The following is a 19,007-nucleotide window of genomic DNA, read 5'->3' on the forward strand; positions in this document are numbered from 1 at the left end:
GATGGGGTTTCATCCTGTTGGCCAGACTCGTCTCGAACTCCTGACCTCAGGCAATTCACCTGCCTCAGCCTCTAAAAGTGCTGGGATTACAGGATTGAGCCACTGTGCCCGGTCCCTCAAGCTCTTCTTTTCCAGACTTCCCCAACTTTATCTGTCAGTCCAAGCCTCCAGTCTGCACACTGGATTCTCTGGTGAGCCCCGATGCCCTCTAGGAATGGGATGCTCTGCTGCCTCTTTGCCCTCTCTGCCACAACCTAGACCTCCAAGGAAGAGGGGCCACCCGGTGGCACTGCCAGGGTGCTTTGCAGAATCCTGACAGCCAGAACTTATTCCAGCCCATCGTCAAGAGCCACCTACCTTCCCGACAACTTCCTCCAAACTCCAAGATTTCAACTTCGTGGGAAAAGAAAAAGTTGTTCCTGCCCACAGAAAACTGGGGGCTCCTGAATTACTGCCGACCATACTCCTGATGGTGCATGGTTATGAGGCTCTTGAGGAAATCCACACACAACAGAAACTCCAGAAATGAATCATTATAATGACCTCATCAAAATAAGCTCTTAAACTCAAAGAAATAGATGACGGAAATGAAGATTTAGCTTCTGCGGTACTGAGAGCTGTATATTGCTTTTATGTGAGGCAATATTTTAAGGCCATCTGTGAAGACAGTCTTACAGTAGCATATTTCTCTTCATATCGTGATGCAAATTTTGACAATTGTAAAAAGGAGAGCTGGAAACTTGAGGGGCCACATGGTCCCTTTACTTCTATTTCCACCAAACTTTGAATGTTTCCTTTTCTCAAAAAGAAATTAAATTAAATTTTGAAATGAATGTGTGACTTTTGCTAAGTCTTCCTGTCAACGTGGAGTCTGAGATGCTTTCCATTGAGGAAAATACATTCTTAAATTCACAATGTAATTTTACCCTGCGGATGTCTGCATAATCAAGATTGAGATTTGCAACTTTATATAGGAGGAAGAGTGCATGCTTGATCCTTTACACTTGGTGGCTAAGAAAATTTCCTTCCACAAAGTTTCCTTAAACAAAGAGTCAGTCTTTAAGAACTATAACATTATTATTTTTACAATAATCCTGATCTATTTAAGAGGCACCAGTAATTTTAATTCAAGATGCTTGGAATTCAAGAGCAGAAGAGTACATCGATTTTGGTGCAAAGCAAAGGGATATGCTAAATATCCACAAAAGGGAGGTAGAAATTAGGGGGAAGGTTTCAATCACCTCTGGTTTCAGGGTCATTCAAATATTTGATGACCTTCATCTGATTGCATAATGCCAAGAAGACAGGGCAGAAAGGAAGACATTCAACTGTCCTATCATGTATGACAAAATCCATCATTATTACAGATTATTCCGTGCCCATTTCTGTTTTCACAGAGAGGAAAAAAGAAGCAGAAGTCTTTATTGTTGTTATTGTTGTAGCGTTACTGGGTTTGGGGATTTGGAAATGACAGCATCTGAACAGCTCTTTAGAAGACAGTCCTACCTAGCAGTGGGGATGACCACCAGCACACCAGAGACAGAAAGACTCGTTGGAGGCAATGATTCTCCCTGGCCACACTTGGAGTCCACCTCACTACTCACAACAAACAATCTTCCAAACTGTCGCATTATCTTGAATTTACATTAGGTATGCTGCTCATCAAATGCCATTGGAACACAGAATTGGAACTATCCATGAGGCACACAAAATCAGGGTGTAAAAAATATTTAAAAAAGAGTTCAACATCTATCTATGATCAGAACCACTGGAACAGGATCCTGGGAAAATTTAAAAATCTTTTTGACGGGTGAGGTCTGCCCATGCTAACAGGGCACCCAGTTCCTGTCCACGAAGAACAAAGCTGTGAATGGCAGCTGGGCCAGGGAACTGTGGGGTTCTGCACACAGCACCCAGGAGGCGTCCACCTTAACAAACCACACCCAATGCGACCTGAACTTCTCGTTTTTCAAGGGGCATAAGAAATCAATCTGTTGCCCAGGCTGGAGTGCAGTGGCATGATCTTGGCTCACTGCAACCGCCTCCTGGGTTCTAGTGTTTCTCCTGCCTCAGCCTCCTGAATAGCTGGGATTACAGGTGTGCACCACCACACCCAGCTAATTTTTGAATTTTTAGTAGAGACGGGGTTTCACCATGTTGGCCAGGCTTGTCTCAAACTCCTGACCTCAAGTGATCTGCTTGCCTCGGTCTCCCAACATGCTGCGATTATAAGCATGAGCCTATAATCAGCCAGAGAGTCAACACTTTCTTATAAAACAAATTTTGTGCTAGGTGATTTGTGATGATTTGTGCTAGTATTGAATACTGTACAGGAAATGAAAAACAGATGGTTGCGTGGGTGCTCAAAGTGTACTTTCTACTGAACGTGTATTGCTTTTACATCATTATAAAGTTGAAAAATTGTAAGTGAACCATTATAAGTTGTGGGCTTTCTGTGTTCATTTTGACAATAAATTATGTCCTGATTGTACAGAAGAGTTTATCATAAAAGATTTTCTTCACTGGAGACATATGGTTATGTTGCTAAAGTAATGATATTGATTTTCCTGTGGGACTTACAAATTGTTTCAGTAGTTTATAGCCATAAGCTCTACAGGTAGTTTTTAGATATTAATGCTTTAAACATTATCCAGAATATGCCTCTACGTTCAGAAATCATGGCTTTTAAAGACTTCAGTCAAAAAGGTTAACAAGGTTCTAAAATCCAAAAATATGCTTATTTTAAAATTAGTTTAAAGAAACATTTTCCTCTGCCCTAAAACTTGCATTAAAACCTGTTTTTTTTTTCTTTTTTTTTTTTTTTTTTTTGGAGAAAAGTGGAAAGAAACATTACAAAACAAACAAGCAAAGAAAAAAGATGTATCCATTAAAATGTCTACTAAATTTTATTTGGGTTGGATTTTGTTACAGAAATATGTGTTTTATTGCTTTTTCTATCATTCAATATCAAAAGTTTTTTTTTTTCTGCTTAAACTACACCTTGTCGTGCAGAAGAATTAAGCCAAGTTATTTATGGCAGTGTAGTTTTCTCTTTATATGACCAGCTGTCTCCTTTTTCTTCTGATGCCTTTTCTTGTTTTTGCAAAAGATCACTTAAGACCTTGACAGCATCATGAAATTTATTATTTGGTAAAAAGTTCTACACCTGAAGCCTCTAGGCTTACGTGATGTCCTTTCATAAAATATATTCCTCTTTCCTGTCAGAAAGTTGAAAGTATTTGGCCATTCTAGAAATCAGTTTTCCAATTTTCAGTAGACTGAAGAGAGCTTTGTTCTCTCAAAGCTCATCGCAGGATGTGATGGTTCACACACAGTTGCTGGGGGAATCATAGGCTTCTACAGCGGGAAGTAGCGTTGGAATCACAGCCATCAACACCTTGAAGGACTAGAGAAATATCCCTGGAAACCTGAAGCTTCTACTTGTGTCACTCGCACCATGAACCAGCTTAGTCACCTGCTAGGGAGAAGAGCGCTGCCTCCACCGTTAAACTGTGCCCTTAGCGCCACAGCATGTCAGCATCTCTCAGGTTCTCAAAGGCAGTTAGACTCTGATCTGGCGTTTCAGACACTTTGACCCCTGGACCCTTACTTTATCCACATTCGTTAGGATACAGCCTAGCCTGCAAATTGCATGAAGTAGATTTCAATTGAGCTTCACTTGCTGTGTGTTTAAAGACTAGTATATAATTATTGTTTCCCAAAAATGTCCAACACTGTTTTTGAATATTGGTAAAATTACTTGATGGGTAATAGAAAAATTCTGAAATGACAACACAAAATTCTATATGTTGATTCTGCACTATTTCAGAAAAGACTGTTTCTATGTTTTAAGAAATCTCAAGTTTTTAAAAGATATATTTAATTCTACAAAGACATTCTTCCAAATAGAGATATTTCCATTTTAATGTGAATTTAAGAGACTTTTGACTGATCAAATTTAAGCCTGCTGAAGAGTAATAACTTAAAAACATACAGAAGGTATCCTTTTCTATCTTGAAGCCAGTAGTCTAAAATTAATCAGGGTACAAATACTGGTCCTGTATTTTCTTTATGCTCTAGAAACTTTAAAAAAGACTAAATTACATTATTTGTGTCAAAGCACTATTATTACAATCAAAGCTCGAATCTATTTACTAATTCTATTTCTTTGTTTTCTAGTGATTTCATTTTAAGTCATAAATACAGCCAAAATGCTATGAACAATATGTTCTAATCAAAATAAGCGCCAAACATCCAGCTGATGAAAATTACTTCTCCATATATTTTGTAGTAATTACTCAGTCTTAATATTGTTAAGAATTAAATCCTAGGTATCTTCTAAGTCTAACACAATATTAGAGCTCTATGAGACTTGCTTTAACTTTCAAGTATTTGAACTAGTTCTTATCTTCCAAATAAAGCACTTGTGTTTCAAGAGAATCAGCTCCAGACTTAATCCATTTTATACATCAGGCTGAACAATGAGCTCACAGTAACGTGAGTTTTTTCAGCTTTTATCTGAGCAACTCTTGAGAAAGTACTTTCATGCTCAGGTGAGCTCTGGAAATATAACTGAAGAAAAGGAATACTGGTCATTTTTGAATCTCTGATGTATTCTCTCATGAGCAACAGAAAAAAGCTTGACATATTTACAGAAACATACTATCTCTTCACTTTACCTAAGACATTTCAATTGGGATAATGTACTTTTTTGGCAAAAATCTCTTTCCTAATATAAGAACGACTGTCATGTGAAAAACAAAGGATAGTGTTTTCACACTGTTTCCTTCAGTGCAAAGAAGAACTGCATTAAAAACTTACTATTGCTTTTTATTAACTCTATTTGCAGTCATCTGAATAGAAAGGGAGTTTCAAAGATAATTGCTTAAATTTATTTTTTTAGTTTGCTTGAGAAGGAAAGTTCATCAATAATGAATTTCCTGAAATGTTTGATCCATGTTTTACAATGCATCTCTCTTTATTCAAGAATGAAATTCTACGTGAAGTGTGTGTGTGTGTTTGATTTTTAAACTATCTTTTAAATTATATATCTATGGTTTCTTAAGCTATGGATGTTATTGGTTTCAAATTGAGTTCTTTTCTTAGCTACCATTTTCATTTAATTCATTCAGTTTTTCCCATATATTAAGTTTCTGCTGCCATTATTTTGTACACATTTTAAAAAAAATAGCAAATAGCAAACAGGATGTTGACAATATTTAAACAGAAATGTAAATTTCCGAACTTAAGGTAAAACATCAAAAAGCCTGTAAATGTCCACAATGAGATTCAGATAGCCAAATTATCTATTTTTTGGAACTATCTTATTTTTTATCAAGCAAATTATTAAGAAATCATAAAGCAAGTTAATCATACCTAAGAATTTCATGAGTCAATCTTGAAACATTTTATAATTCTAAATATGTTAATCCCAAGTGAATTTAATGCAGTTGTACTTTGATCTTGTGTAGAGTTTCCAGCAGTTCAAATAGCTAATATCAATTCCGAGAAGTCTCAGTGAAATAATTCAAATTATTCACTTTCTCACTGATTTTTTACCACTATGCACATATGTTCTCTGTTGAGGATATTTAAAACTCAGAATGGGGGAACTTGGGGCAAGATCAGGATCAAGCACTTACATGGATGAACTGAAATAATTTCACTCTAAATTCATCTTTAAATACACCCAGTTGGCAAGTATTGTTCTAACTTGTACAAGGTGATAAGAAATTACAATTAGGTGATAACTATATATTACATGTATTGTAACGTCACCACGTGCCCCATGAATATGTGTAATAATTACTTGCCAATAAAAATAAAATAAAGGAAAATAATGAGCTGTAAAAAAAAGGTTTTCAAATCTGTCAGGAACCTTTTCGGGGCATGGTGAGAAGAGTGAAATAAAACAGGGCTCCTATCTTCCCCTGTCTAATGAATGACAGATAGGAAAATAAATACTTCTGAAACAACACAATGAATGCTATGGTTTGCCTGAAGGTTGAGAGGGACAAAGGAAACTGGTATCTTGGTAGCTGGAGGGGTTGGGTGGGCCTTGCAGGAGAAAGGGTTTGAGCAGGTCTAGGGGCCTCCTGGATGCCATCCACTCAGAGGGAGAACAGTCCAGGGGGAAATGGCTTCACATCGCATGGCAGTCGGGAAGAGCAATTTACAGGAGCATTTGTATCTGCTGACGCTTCCTTTTAAACGTGTGACGGTTGTGATGGAGACAGGGATTGAAGGGAAGACAGGAAAGGTCATGGGAAAGACTGGAAAGGGCTCAGCTGCAGCACCAAGCAGTGGAGACCAACTCAGCATGCAATGGGGAAAAGCAACAGAGAAGATTGCACAGGAAAGTGACACAAGTATATTCGTATTTCGGAGATAATCCAAAGCAATGTGGAATATGGACACGGGTGAGAAGAAAGAAAGGACAAGCAGGAAAATCTGTAAAAGTATTTATTTAGTGCTGGAAAGGAGCCTGTGTCAGTGGATGTAGGGAGGGGATGAGGCAAGAGTATGCGCACGGATGAAGCACGCACAAATACTATTTTGCAAGTTGAGCCTGAGCAAGAGTGGAGGCAGAAGACTCAGTACATGAGAGATGGGGTCTGCGATGAAGACAGGACACCAGAGAAAGATGCAGCTCATGGGAGAGGTGAGGGAGGAAGAGGAGAATCATCAGCATGGTTGCCACATAATTATTCCAATCTTCTCATTGCAGATCCCCCGTATTAACCCAGAAAAGTAATACATCTTTCACTGATAACACCTGTTATGAAATAATTAAAAATAAACATGCTTTGGATATGTTAGAGGCACAGAACAAGACAATCTCAGACCTCATGGAGTTTTACAGGGAAATTCGACATCCTTACAAATAGTAATCAATCGCAATAACTACCCAAGCTATAGCCATAGATAGTACGAGTCAACACTGACACTTAATCACACAAGTGTGGACTTGTATTCTCTGTTGTTCTGGTCCCTGTTTTCTATTACATTTTCTATTTTTTCCCAGTTATATTACGTGTTTTGTTGTACTCACTTCTTTGTATGGCAAGGGATAAATAGTTTAAAAAAAAAAAAAAAAGCCCAGAATGACTTAATTTTGTTTTGTTTTAATAGGAACTTCTGTGTGGCTGTGTAAGGATGGCTCCCTGTGTCAGGTAGAACCAGCCTACAGTTATCTGGTTAATACTACTGTTTATCTGGTTTCACTACTCGATATGTTCATAATATCATGCCTTGTACACATTTTAACTTTAAGTAAAATGTTATAAATTTTCTGTTTAGTAAAATTTTAAGTAAAATAAAGCCTCTACTCTATAAGTGAACTTTTTTTTTTTTTTTTTTTTTTTTTTTTTTTGAGACGGAGTCTAGCTCTGTCGCCCGGGCAGGAGTGCAGTGGCCGGATCTCAGCTCACTGCAAGCTCCGCCTCTCGGGTTCACGCCATTCTCCCGCCTCAGCCTCCCGAGTAGCTGGGACTACAGGCGCCTGCCATCTCGCCCGGCTAGTTTTTTTGTATTTTTTTAGTAGAGACAGGGTTTCACCGGGTTAGCCAGGATGGTCTCGATCTCCTGACCTCGTGATCCGCCCGTCTCGGCCTCCCAAAGTGCTGGGATTACAGGCTTGAGCCACCGCGCCCGGCCTATAAGTGAACTTCTAAACGTATTTTTTGAGACAAGGTCTTGTTCTGTCGCCCAGGCTGGAGTGCAGTGTTGCCATCTTGGCTCACCATAGCCTTAAGCTACCAGGCTCAAGCGATCCTCCCACATCACCATCTTGAGTAGCTGGGACCACAGACGTGGGCCACCATGCCCAGCTAATATTTATATTTTTTTGTAGAGACAGGGTTTCCCCTTTGTTACCCAGGCTGGGCTGAAAACTCTGGGTTCACGTGATCTGCCCACCTCGGCCTCCCAAAATGTTGGGATTACATACGTGAGCTATTGCACTTGGCCTTCTCCCTAAATTTACTTTTAATTATGATTTCTTCCCCGATGATGAAGCTGGTAAATTATATATAGTAGCTTAGGCTTGTAATATTCTATTTTTATTTATGAAACATCTTTGATATTATAACTTCTTACTATAATGTTTTGCTTTTGTTCCAATATTTTAATAGGTGTTAAAATGAAAAAAAGTAATGCAAAAATAAGAGACAGAAAATCTCTGTCGTTCTCTAATTGGGAACACATATCTGGAGTAGCATATCCTCTGGCCTACAGCATTAATTCATTAATGCAATCGCTTAGTTAGCATATGAAGTGCCTACTGGGCTTCAGATATTTTGCTAGATGCTGAAGATACAAAATTAATCAACCTCAGTCCTTGCTCACCAGAAACTCATAATCTGTGTAGATAAAAGATAACACATAAAAGTTAACATATTCCCTATTAAAAGGATGCCCATTCATTAATTCAACACACACCTATCAAGCACTTAATATGCGGTATCTTTCTTGACACAATGCGGTGTTTCAATGTACAGGCATGGTCTTGCCCTTTGGGACTCAGAGTTTAATTTGAGGTATTACTGTGCCATCAGCAAGTACGTGAGGAGCGTGAGAAAGCATTCGCTTTTTGGATGGTGGTCCGAAGAGTTGCCTAGCTGGAGTCTCACGCTTCCTTCTGCAGGGTTTCTGTGGAAGCCAGGTCCGAGCACAGGGCAACCTACACACAGGCAGCCACACACCGGGAAATAAATGCAGCTGCTTCCAAAGCAGCTCCCTGTGCTTTCCAAGGGGCAGGTGAGTGACTGTAAACTAACACAGGTCATGCTTGATGGCAGGTGCTTCTTTCAGCTTTACAAATAAAAAAATGTACAAACACACATATGTGCATGTATACAAAGGGAGATCCAGAAACAGAACAACACAGACTCAGCCCACCCTATGGCTTCTACACAGAAAGGAATTGGATTATCCTCAGAACATACTGCAAAACAAACTGGGGGTGTTTATCTGTCTTGCATCCAGATAATAATTGAAGAAGAAGCTTCCTTGCTGAAAAGGCCTAGCTTTAAAAAATATCTAGGAATAAATGGTCAAAAAAATGAAACTCACATATTTCTGTTTTAGCTCCAAAAATTACTAATTGCTTAAAAATATCTTGACTACCCCGAGCATTTGATTAACTAGTGTTGGTTCTTTAGGATTTAACCACAGGGATTAGAATTACTGCAGTCTTCATGGCAAAATACAAATGAAAATCTTTACAACACACAAACAATTTGGTATAATTTTATGTCAATATAGGATTCAAATTAAACATAGATTGAAAACAGAGTTCGATAGCTTGTGTAATTAAATATTAATATAAATAGAGCCAATATATAGAAAAAGGTGGCAAGCAAAAGATAGTTCTACCAATGTATCCCAAATACCATAATTAAAATATATCTAATTTATATTGAAATATAATTCTATGCTTTCAAACACTTCCGTATATATTCAACAATAGTTTTTAAAAAGAAATAGAATTTCTGTGAAATTGAATTACATGATTATTTTTAAAGATGAGAAAATTTTCAGGTTTTTTCATTTTTTCCTGATTGCTGAAGAAAAACTAAATTCATTAAATAAAAATGGTGAGAAAAGAGACAGAAGGAACATTAGGAACACATCAGTTGAGTTATTTTTAAAGCAATTCTTCATTAGTAGTGTAGGTTTCTCAGCATATAATTTTAATTTTCATTGTCTAAATCTCAGTAATGCTTATATTTATATTTATTTGCTCCTAGATGGGAATATCCAAATTGATGACTCATTAAAAAAACTATTTTATTTTAATGGAGAAATAGAAGCTCTGGTTAATTTATTGTTATCACCTTATACTTAAGTCTCCACCATTGGCCTAGAAACCAAGTGAATAGACTGGGCCCCGACTTCAGGAGTGTCTGGTCAAGAACCTCATCACCACGGTGAACCCCAGCATACACGGGCTGCCACCGCCACACACAGAAGACATGCTCTGTGCCACACAATGCATCAGGCAGGTTTGCCTACACTGTCCCATGTAATCCTGAAAATCACCTACAAAATAATGACGATGACAAGAGTCTGACTAAGCAAGACACACTGGAGAGTTTTATCACAGCCAAAAATAAACAGTGGCAGCCCAGGGAAGCTCAGGCTCCAGTTAGGAGCAGGCCGACCATACAGTTTAATACACACCAGAGGCTCAAGCTCGAATTCAAGGAGGCAGGGTGAGCAAAGTGCACAGTGAGACCCTTTAGAGAGCTGGCTCCTGAGGCAGAGTGAGTTCCCTTTGAAGAATCTCTCCCTCTGCTTGGTCTGGAGAGAACGTCGTCCTGGTGGACACCATCCTCCCAGGACCCCTTTTGTCCTTCTTCCAAAACAGCAATGTTGCTTTGTCTCAGACACCTTCTCACAAAGTATGTAAAAGAGATTACTATATCTCTTCTCATTTGCTTTGAAGGATTTATTTGATTTTGCCAAAAAGTAATAAATATGAATGATAAAACTTATTTTTAAAGTTCCATTAAGAACTTCATTCTTTTGTCACTCATAAAATAATTGTTACATTTTTGTTTCCCCAGAATAATTTTCAGTGTTAGTTCTAGAAACCTAATAAACATATCTGGGTCAAATTTTCCCATATATGAATTTACTGAAATTTACTCACTTTCACTCTAAGCTTCAAAAAGTGTTTTCTGGTGCAAATAGTGGTAAGAGTTGTGATTCCCTGAGTATTGCTCTTTCCTCTCTGCATTTATGTTTGTATTTCTTGCCAAAGAAAGAAAGGGGAGGGGAGAAAAAGAGAAAGAGGTGGGGAAAGAGAGAGAGAGAGAGAGAGAGAGGAAGGGAGGAAGGAAGGAAGGAAGGAGAGAGAGAAAAGAAAGAAAGAAAGAGAGAAAGAAAGAAAGGAAGAAAGAGAGAGAGAGAAAGGAAGGAAGAAAGAAAGAAAGAGAGAAAGAAAGAGAAAGAAAGAAAAGAAAAGAAAGAGAAGAAAAGAAAATCAGTCTAGGAGAAAGGCAAAGTCCACATTGGGCACTGTTAGGGCCCCAAATGGAAGCAATGAAACAACTGAGGAGAGAACCGGACCCCACTGGGAGAGGCTGGGGACAGCAGTGGGGCCCGTGGCCCTGGCACTAGTTTGGAGAGGGAGGGAGGATGAGAAGAAATGGGAGACAACTGAGTTCTTCCCAAATTCTGTCCTGGACTCAGCTCTCACACACCCTGCCCCTGCCTCATCCCTCCTTCAAGCCTTGGCTGTGTAGGGCAGTGCTTATTGCTTGGCTCCCACATGCTGTAGAGATTTTTACAAGAAAAAGTAAAGGATTTATGAAAACACATTAAGCTCCTCATAGAAGTAAAATCTGTATAAATATAAGGGATTATCAACAATACCTGAATTTATTGCTGCAGTTATGACTCATAGGCTGATACTTTTATTATTCTACAACTAATAAATACAAAGAAATGGTCCCACCATATGTCAGAATTCACCACCTTGAGCAATAGAGTCAGGTCGTCAATTCCTGAGAAGTGACAGCCTCAACTGGACCACCGCTGCGTCAGGACGCAAGAGCGCCCTTCCTCCTTTTCAATATCTCACTCTTTGAAAGAATTTCTGCTGAATGACTACCATCCATCAGCCTAACTGTGGCTTGCGGTGCCAGCCCGTCCTCTCTGGGCTTATTCCTGAGGCATTAATAACCGAAGCCACCGGGCTGCGGAGCGGGCACGCACGCTCACCCTGCCTACTGGGATACAACGCCTGCTGGCCGCACACTTTTTTTGCCCCTGACATGCACATTTCTGCACCTTACTGACCATAAGGCGTTCAGTAGCAGAATACAAATACAAAGCAAAACGGAGTCCGTCACCAACATTTTTGCAAACAAAGGCCGTGAGTTCCATCTCTTCCCCAAAAATGGCACCGCTTTTGTATTTCCCAATTCATCTGAAAGACCCACAACTCTCAATCTCTTCCACCTTCGCCTCCCCTCTCTCCACTGCTCCTTGAAACTAGCCACCGAAGTCGTGCACAACCCCCTGCACCCACCATCAGGTGGGCCGAATCCTTTGCTTTCTAAGCTTCCAGTGCTCAGTCTAAGCCTCCCTCACTGCACACAAGATTGCTGTTGTTGCTAACTAAGGGGTCGCCAAGACACCAGAGTATTCACCCTGGTCCCAGTCGTCCAAGGATCCTGCCCCCTGGTGATGCCCTCTGCACCCAGGCTCATGGTCCTTTGTGCCGTAGTGTTGCCCAGATCCTCCCTGTCCTTTAAGATCAAGTTTCCTTATGGCTGCCGCTGTCCTACCCTACCCTGGATATTCCTCCTGAAGGCTCTTCCTCCCCCCTGAATTTCCTGTGAATCTCACCACAAGTAGCCAATGACAGGTGCTCTGTGTGTATCTAATTCTTCCAAGTTTCTCCATGCAAATACCTCATTACTTCGTCTAGAAATGAACCGCCCTGAAGGCAGGGGTAGCACGGAGAGCATGCATTGTTTACTGTATCCCCTGAGTCTGGCAGTGAAAAAAGAAACAGTGAAATGTACGCATGTTACTATATTTAACTGGTTTGTAAGTGCCTTTGATTCAAATAAAATAGTAAGCGCCTAGTGATTTCAAAGTGTTATGAAAACACAAAGTTCACTGTGTTTTCTACATAAAAATAAGGAGCTGATTTTCAAAATCGTGAAAATAAATGTATGTGTTTCAAATTTTAACACTTTCTGATTTTTACAAAATTTAGGAGGATTTAAAAATAGCATTCAACCAGAAATATGTGATAAAGGGAATTTCAAAATGGATTCAATATTATTTAACAAACCTAAAATGGAACATACACAGTTTCATAAAGTGTTTTTCTGAAGAGGGAATTCCATCAGCTTTCATTACATATCACTGTGGAAATTTTTGGTGACATATTTACATAATAAACATTTCCATGGATTATTTTACATAATATGTGAAAGTCAGTGCAGACATCTTCAGCATTATGAATACCAAATAGTGTTATTTGGGTCACAATGAATTTAATTTGAGGATGATAAATGAACTGACAAATATTTTCAATACATTTCATAGCCAGGAACATGAATAACAGCACAGATTTCCAACAGAAGCAGAACGTTTTCCTTCACCTCCTGATGAATCATTTTATTTTTATATTTTCAGTTAGAGCCGTTTTATTCCTTGAGGTCTGTTACATTTTACAATATTAGTTAAATGACTAAACATTCAAATTAATAAGAACTTATATAGAAGAATGAGCAATTTCTTAGCATTTCCTTTGAATATTGTACTGTCTAAGAGCACAGATAAAGAATTTCTTCTCCCAAATAGGCCTATTTCATAGAGATCTTGTTTTATGCTAAATTACACTAAGACTCCTGGAAGTTTCCAGAAGAGACAGCCAATCCACGTGCATACATAACTACTTATGGAACTCTATTGTCTTGTTCCATCAGTTGGTTTCATTGGCCAGGATGTATAATGCACCAGGTTCCAGTAAACTGACCAAAGCTGTCGGGACGCCCCTGATGACCTGGTTGCATTATGGAGGTGAGAGGTGTCATGGCAGTGGAGTACACAGCCAGTGGGGCAAGGTTGCCCATCCAGGACCTATCACGAGCACCTCTACTTAACCCGCCAACCTCAAACATCACAATGAAGGCGTTTCTCCTGTCCAGTCTGCTTACAAAATCATTTTCTTATTCTTAAAACAGGAGATTGATTTCTGGTTAACATAATGGCAAATTTCTGACTTAGGAAGTGCTGTGATTCCTAGATAAGTCTCTGAACTGTTTTTCGGTTTTGTTTGTTTTTTCCTATGGAATTTAATAGCACTGAAACCTTCCTCATCAGAACCTAAATCTCAGAGTCATGGTTTATTCCTTTCTTCATCCCATTTACAATTCAAGTCATCACTGTCTTGTAAATTATGCGGTTTAAAAAAAAATCTGTGATTTATCTTTCCACCTCTAACACTGTGTTTTTGTCTAACATTGTCTTATTGTCATTATTTTAGTAGGTCGTATGATGTCCAATGGGCAACTTCTAACTTCATGGGCATCTATAATCTACGGTTCACATCACAGCAAGACTAAAAACCTAATGCAAATGACAAGGGACTTCAACATTCTTGTACCCCTAAAAAAAATCTTACCTCTTTTTTCTTTTTACCTTCAATAATCTACCCTTCCCCATTTTCCCAAGTCACTAATAGTCACCAAAACCAGAAACGTTAGTCCATTCTCAACCCTTCTCTCTCTCATACTCCACACCCAAGATCTTACTCGCCCCATTTTTAGAAGGCGTTAAAGGAAACTTGCCTAAAATCATAAGACAACTTTATACACTCTTCAACAGTTAAAATATCGTTTGATTTTTTAAAAAAATTTATACCATTTCAATACTAAGAGTGTCCAAAAACAATGTTGTGTTTATAGAAGAAACACACAACCTGGGATATGACAGATGAAGCAGCAGGCGGGTAGCAGAACCAAGAGATCCACACCCAACCCTAGAGACTCAGGAAGGGGAGTTTCCTTCACCCCACCCTTCGTCACTGTTAAAGCAGACACACACCTGACCCCCGGAGACCCAGGAAGGGGAGTTTCCTTCACCTCACCTTCCGTCATTTTTAAAATATCTGACAGTGAGGGTTCAGTCTTGGCATTTACTATTGAATGGTGCTAATTGTATCACTTCAGATCTTTGCAAATGTCAAGCTCAATATTCCCAGTTGCCTTGATATGTTTTCATGTTCCTCGGTCTAGTTGCCTGGCATTGGAATCTAATCGACAGGATTATTTTCATATCAGTGTTTTCTGAAATTTTTACTTGGTTTACAAGAAAAAAAAAAGGGTTTGTTGTCGAAATACAAACAGCCTTCAAATGTTTTTATGTCAGAATTTGTGGAGCAGAGCAAAATAACCATTTTGAATCTGAATAGATTTTAGAACATTTTTTCTTTTAAAGACATCATTAAAAATGACCTACATAAGGAAAAATCAAAATCAGAAAAAGAATGACCTCTGACTCCTCACCCAGTGTTTTCTTCCTGACACAGTGTCTGGGTTTCTATGCTGCTTAACTTCCTACAAATAAACCTTGCAAATGCAATGCATCCATGACCGACTAATACAATAACAATCACTTTTTATTGCCCCTAGAAAAGAATGGGAAAATATTCTGTCATCGCTCCTATCAGAACATTTTAGATTTTATAGCATTTGATGATATCATCTGTTGGCCTTCATTTTATTTCACACTTAAGTCATAAGCCTTGAGTTTGATCCTCATAATTAAATTATTTATGTCATCCTCCTCTAGGTCCTTTTGTCTTTCTCCATGTACTGGTGGCCAACAATATATTCCTCAATTAGTTCCAAATGATGAAAGTAAATAGCAATGTAAATCAACTATCAGATCATCACAACATATAAGGGATAATTCATTATGCAAAGAAGAAAAAATAATTGACAAAACGAAACCTTGCAGGAAATTATCCACATCAATGTAAAAGCTGGTCCTAGACCGACATGACCTCTGTAGGATTGGAGGGCATGACAGTGGTCACCAGGATGATCACAGACCCTTATTAGACAAATCTCCCACTACAGCCACAGAATGCTTGGCTCCTTCCCACAGAATCCAAGCACAGAATGGTTTCAGTGGGATGTTTGACAACATCATAAACTTACATTTTAGTCTTTGTGATGACATACATGTTGGTAAGTTAGCAAGGATGATAAAACATCATACTAAATGGCAAGAGACTGGAATATATGCCCATCTCTACCTCTAATTTGCTTTTTGATATTGAGTAAATCAATTAAGCATCATCTTGTGTCATTGTCTTTTCTTAAAATGGTCATCGTGGTACTTTCCACCTTCCTCCCTTTGAGAAATGGATGAAGATTTATGTCCTGTTTTTATGGCAGCCTCACCTTGAGACAGACGAAGGTATGAGGTGCTTCAGTTTCAGAGCACTGCAGTGCTACAAAGACACATCCCAAACATGCCCTCTCCTGAATGTTGTCAAGTTTGGCCCCAAGTGTTTTATGTTTTACAATTGTTAAATATTTGTTTTGAGGCTTAAATATATACACATAAAAGTAAAACTTTCTAACCTAAACCAGGAATTGTATGTTTGTGTGGGGGACTTGTCTTACACATGGCATTCCCAGAGATGGAGATGGCTGCCCTCCTTCTAAAATGCCCATCTTGTTTCATAATAAAGTTCCTCCTAGGTACGCTCAGGCAGCCTGTCCCTCTATTGTACTGGAATTACTTAGACTGCCTCATCTATTGTGGTATTTCCACTGAAAATCATTCTATTGAAGAATATTTTACAGGCTTTCTTTCCTTATAGAAGAAGAGTAAAAATGCCATTTTCAGGATTCTTACAAGGTGTCAGTTTATAAAAATGTATGGCTATGTCTTGACATGTTGATAGGAAAGGTTTGCTCACGCCTGTAATCTTAGCTGTTAGGGAGGCAGAGGTGGGAGGACAGCATGAGCCCAGTTCAAGACCTGTCTGGGCAATATAGCGCGACCCCATTCTCTACTAAAAGGGGGAAACAAAAGACAAAGAATAAAAACAAGTGGAAAGGTTTGCAAGAATTCAATCAAGGAAACATGTACATAGTCATCCTCCTGTATCATCATCGGCATTAACACTTGCCATCTTTACTATCTTTTTTATAGCACAGAAAATTCTGAGTTTACAAGTTAATTTTCTTCTTTTTTGAGACGGAGTCTCGCTCTGTCGCCCAGGCTGGAGTGCAGTGGCCGGATCTCAGCTCACTGCAAGCTCCGCCCCCCGGGTTCCCGCCATTCTCCTGCCTCAGCCTCCCAAGTAGCTGGGACTACAGGCGCCGCCACCTCGCCCGGCTAATTTTTTGCATTTTTTAGTAGAGACGGGGTTTCACCGTGTTAGCCAGGATGGTCTCAATCTCCTGACCTCATGATCCTCCCATCTCGGCCTCCCAAAGTGCTGGGATTACAGGCTTGAGCCACTGTGCCCGGCCAATTTTCCTCTTAACATACACATCTTTTTATTAACATAATATCGGTTTAAAGTCTGTTAGAAGTCAACTTTTCTTCACAACTGAATGTCACCATGTTGTACTCAGTAAGAATTCATAGGATAATTGTTTCAATAGTGACCCGGGAATAAGAAAGTTTGAGGTAGACCACTCATTTTGGGGGAATATAACTGAATATATGAGCACATACAGATTATTTTTAGGTAAGAAAGAAAAGTAACTTTGTTACATTTAAACGCTTAGTTTATTTTTTATAATAAATCAGTTTATCTTTTAAACAAATTGTGAAATAAGTAAATGTTGTGTTTTTCCTTTAGCTCCAGGTCCTCAGTTCTCTTCACCTACATATGCCCTGCATCCTTCTGTTGGTCGTCCAGGGTATTCACTGTGACCCAGATCCTTTAACTTTGTCACCTTGAACTCTGTAAAGGACCAATGCCCTAAGTAGCCCTAGCCCAGGATGCATCTCTCTCTATAATTTGGGCACCTCCAGCGTTGCCAGCCAATTCAGGTTCCAGTTTCTAGAAACTTCCCTATCCTTCTACAGCAGGTAAAAGCCATCCACTTTCTGAGACTCACAATGAGGTCATCCTGCTGCTGGTTTGTTTCTGCTGTTGTGACTTAATGTCAAAATCCAAGCTACTCACTTTTCCTAAACCTGGTTCTTGGATGTGTCTCTAATTAAACTGATGCTTTCCTCTGTGTCTGAGCCTCTGATCTGACAGTCTGCCTGTGTCCTATGTTCCTGTAAGCATAGGTTCTGCTTCACAAATGCTTTTTCCACATTGGCGCTTTTCACTGGAGCTCTGCCTGCCTATCTACTGCTTGAGGCACCTCTGCTTCCTCTGTGAATATCATCTAACCCAGAGTGACAATTTGTGTGACCTCATATTGGGTACCCAATGCTAAACATCTGCACAGAATTCCTTACAAAATTTTGTGTGTTGCTACACCCTCCAAATACTTCAAATATTGTGTTCAGACTGCCATATGATCTTCTGCCTAAAACGTATTCCTGCTTTTCTTGGCCCACAGCAATGATCGGTTTCAATCCAAGTTGATCCAATGTACATATAGTGGGCTATGTGTCTGAAGGTTAAGAAAATATCCTGTTAATACATCCACAGTCTTAGCAGAGTTGACAATAACACACAAGATACGTTGGCAGAGGATGAGGTTCATGTGAAACCAACAAGATAGTAATAAAAAACAAAGAAAAAATTCCGGCTTTTGTCATCCAATTTATAAACAAAAAATGTGAAATAAATTTTAAATTAAATTGGGGAAATAGTTATATATGACATATTTTAAATAGAAGGCATTAAACTCTTAGTAATATCCATAAAGAGTCTTAAGGTCATTACATTGTTCCTTCACAATAAGACAGCAAGTATTTTATTATAACTTGCTTGGGCTCAAGTCTATTACATCCCAGAATTCCATTATCATGGACCAAAGGGAGGTGAAGAAAGTATCAGGAAGAACCTAGAGCTGAAAAAATTTACCTAAATATGGAGGCTGCTGTTGGCATGGAATGGAGGTGGAAGATAAGTAATTGAAGGAGAGAGGAGATGCCATAGCATTCAAGAAGGCATTGAAAAGTGACCTTGTTTTAGGATATTATCAATAACAGAGGAGGCTGAGCTAGGAAAGTGGTCACTGAGAGCAAAAGTGAACTCTAAGACACATTTCCAGCAAGCAAGGGGAGACACCGGACCGCCGGAACTCTAAGAGCAGGCTTCATCGTGACCCATTTGCAGGGTGACAGGGCTCAGTGCTGCAGGAGAAAGGAATGATAAGCAGGAGACAGACAAGACCCTGCAAGCAGGTGGAGAGTTCAAGATGGGCTCTACATTATAGGGGAGCATATACGATGAATGGGGAAACTGAGGCAGCCACATACAGACTACTGTTAACTAGTTAACATCTTTTCCCCAGAAGAACGTGCAGCAGTTTCCTTCCCAAGGCCTA

The 19,007-nt window shown here is 39.2% G+C and overlaps 1 protein-coding gene across 2 annotated transcripts in view; it reads right to left on the reverse strand.

Moving 5' to 3' along the window:
- CSMD1 (CUB and Sushi multiple domains 1) overlaps nt 1-19,007 on the reverse strand; it is a 1,948,922-nt gene that overhangs the window by 357,937 nt on the left and 1,571,978 nt on the right. The gene's annotated exons all lie outside the window — the stretch shown is intronic.

This window comes from Chlorocebus sabaeus, chromosome 8 (assembly GCF_047675955.1).
Source record: "Chlorocebus sabaeus isolate Y175 chromosome 8, mChlSab1.0.hap1, whole genome shotgun sequence".
In the NCBI taxonomy this organism is placed as follows: Eukaryota; Metazoa; Chordata; class Mammalia; order Primates; family Cercopithecidae; genus Chlorocebus; species Chlorocebus sabaeus.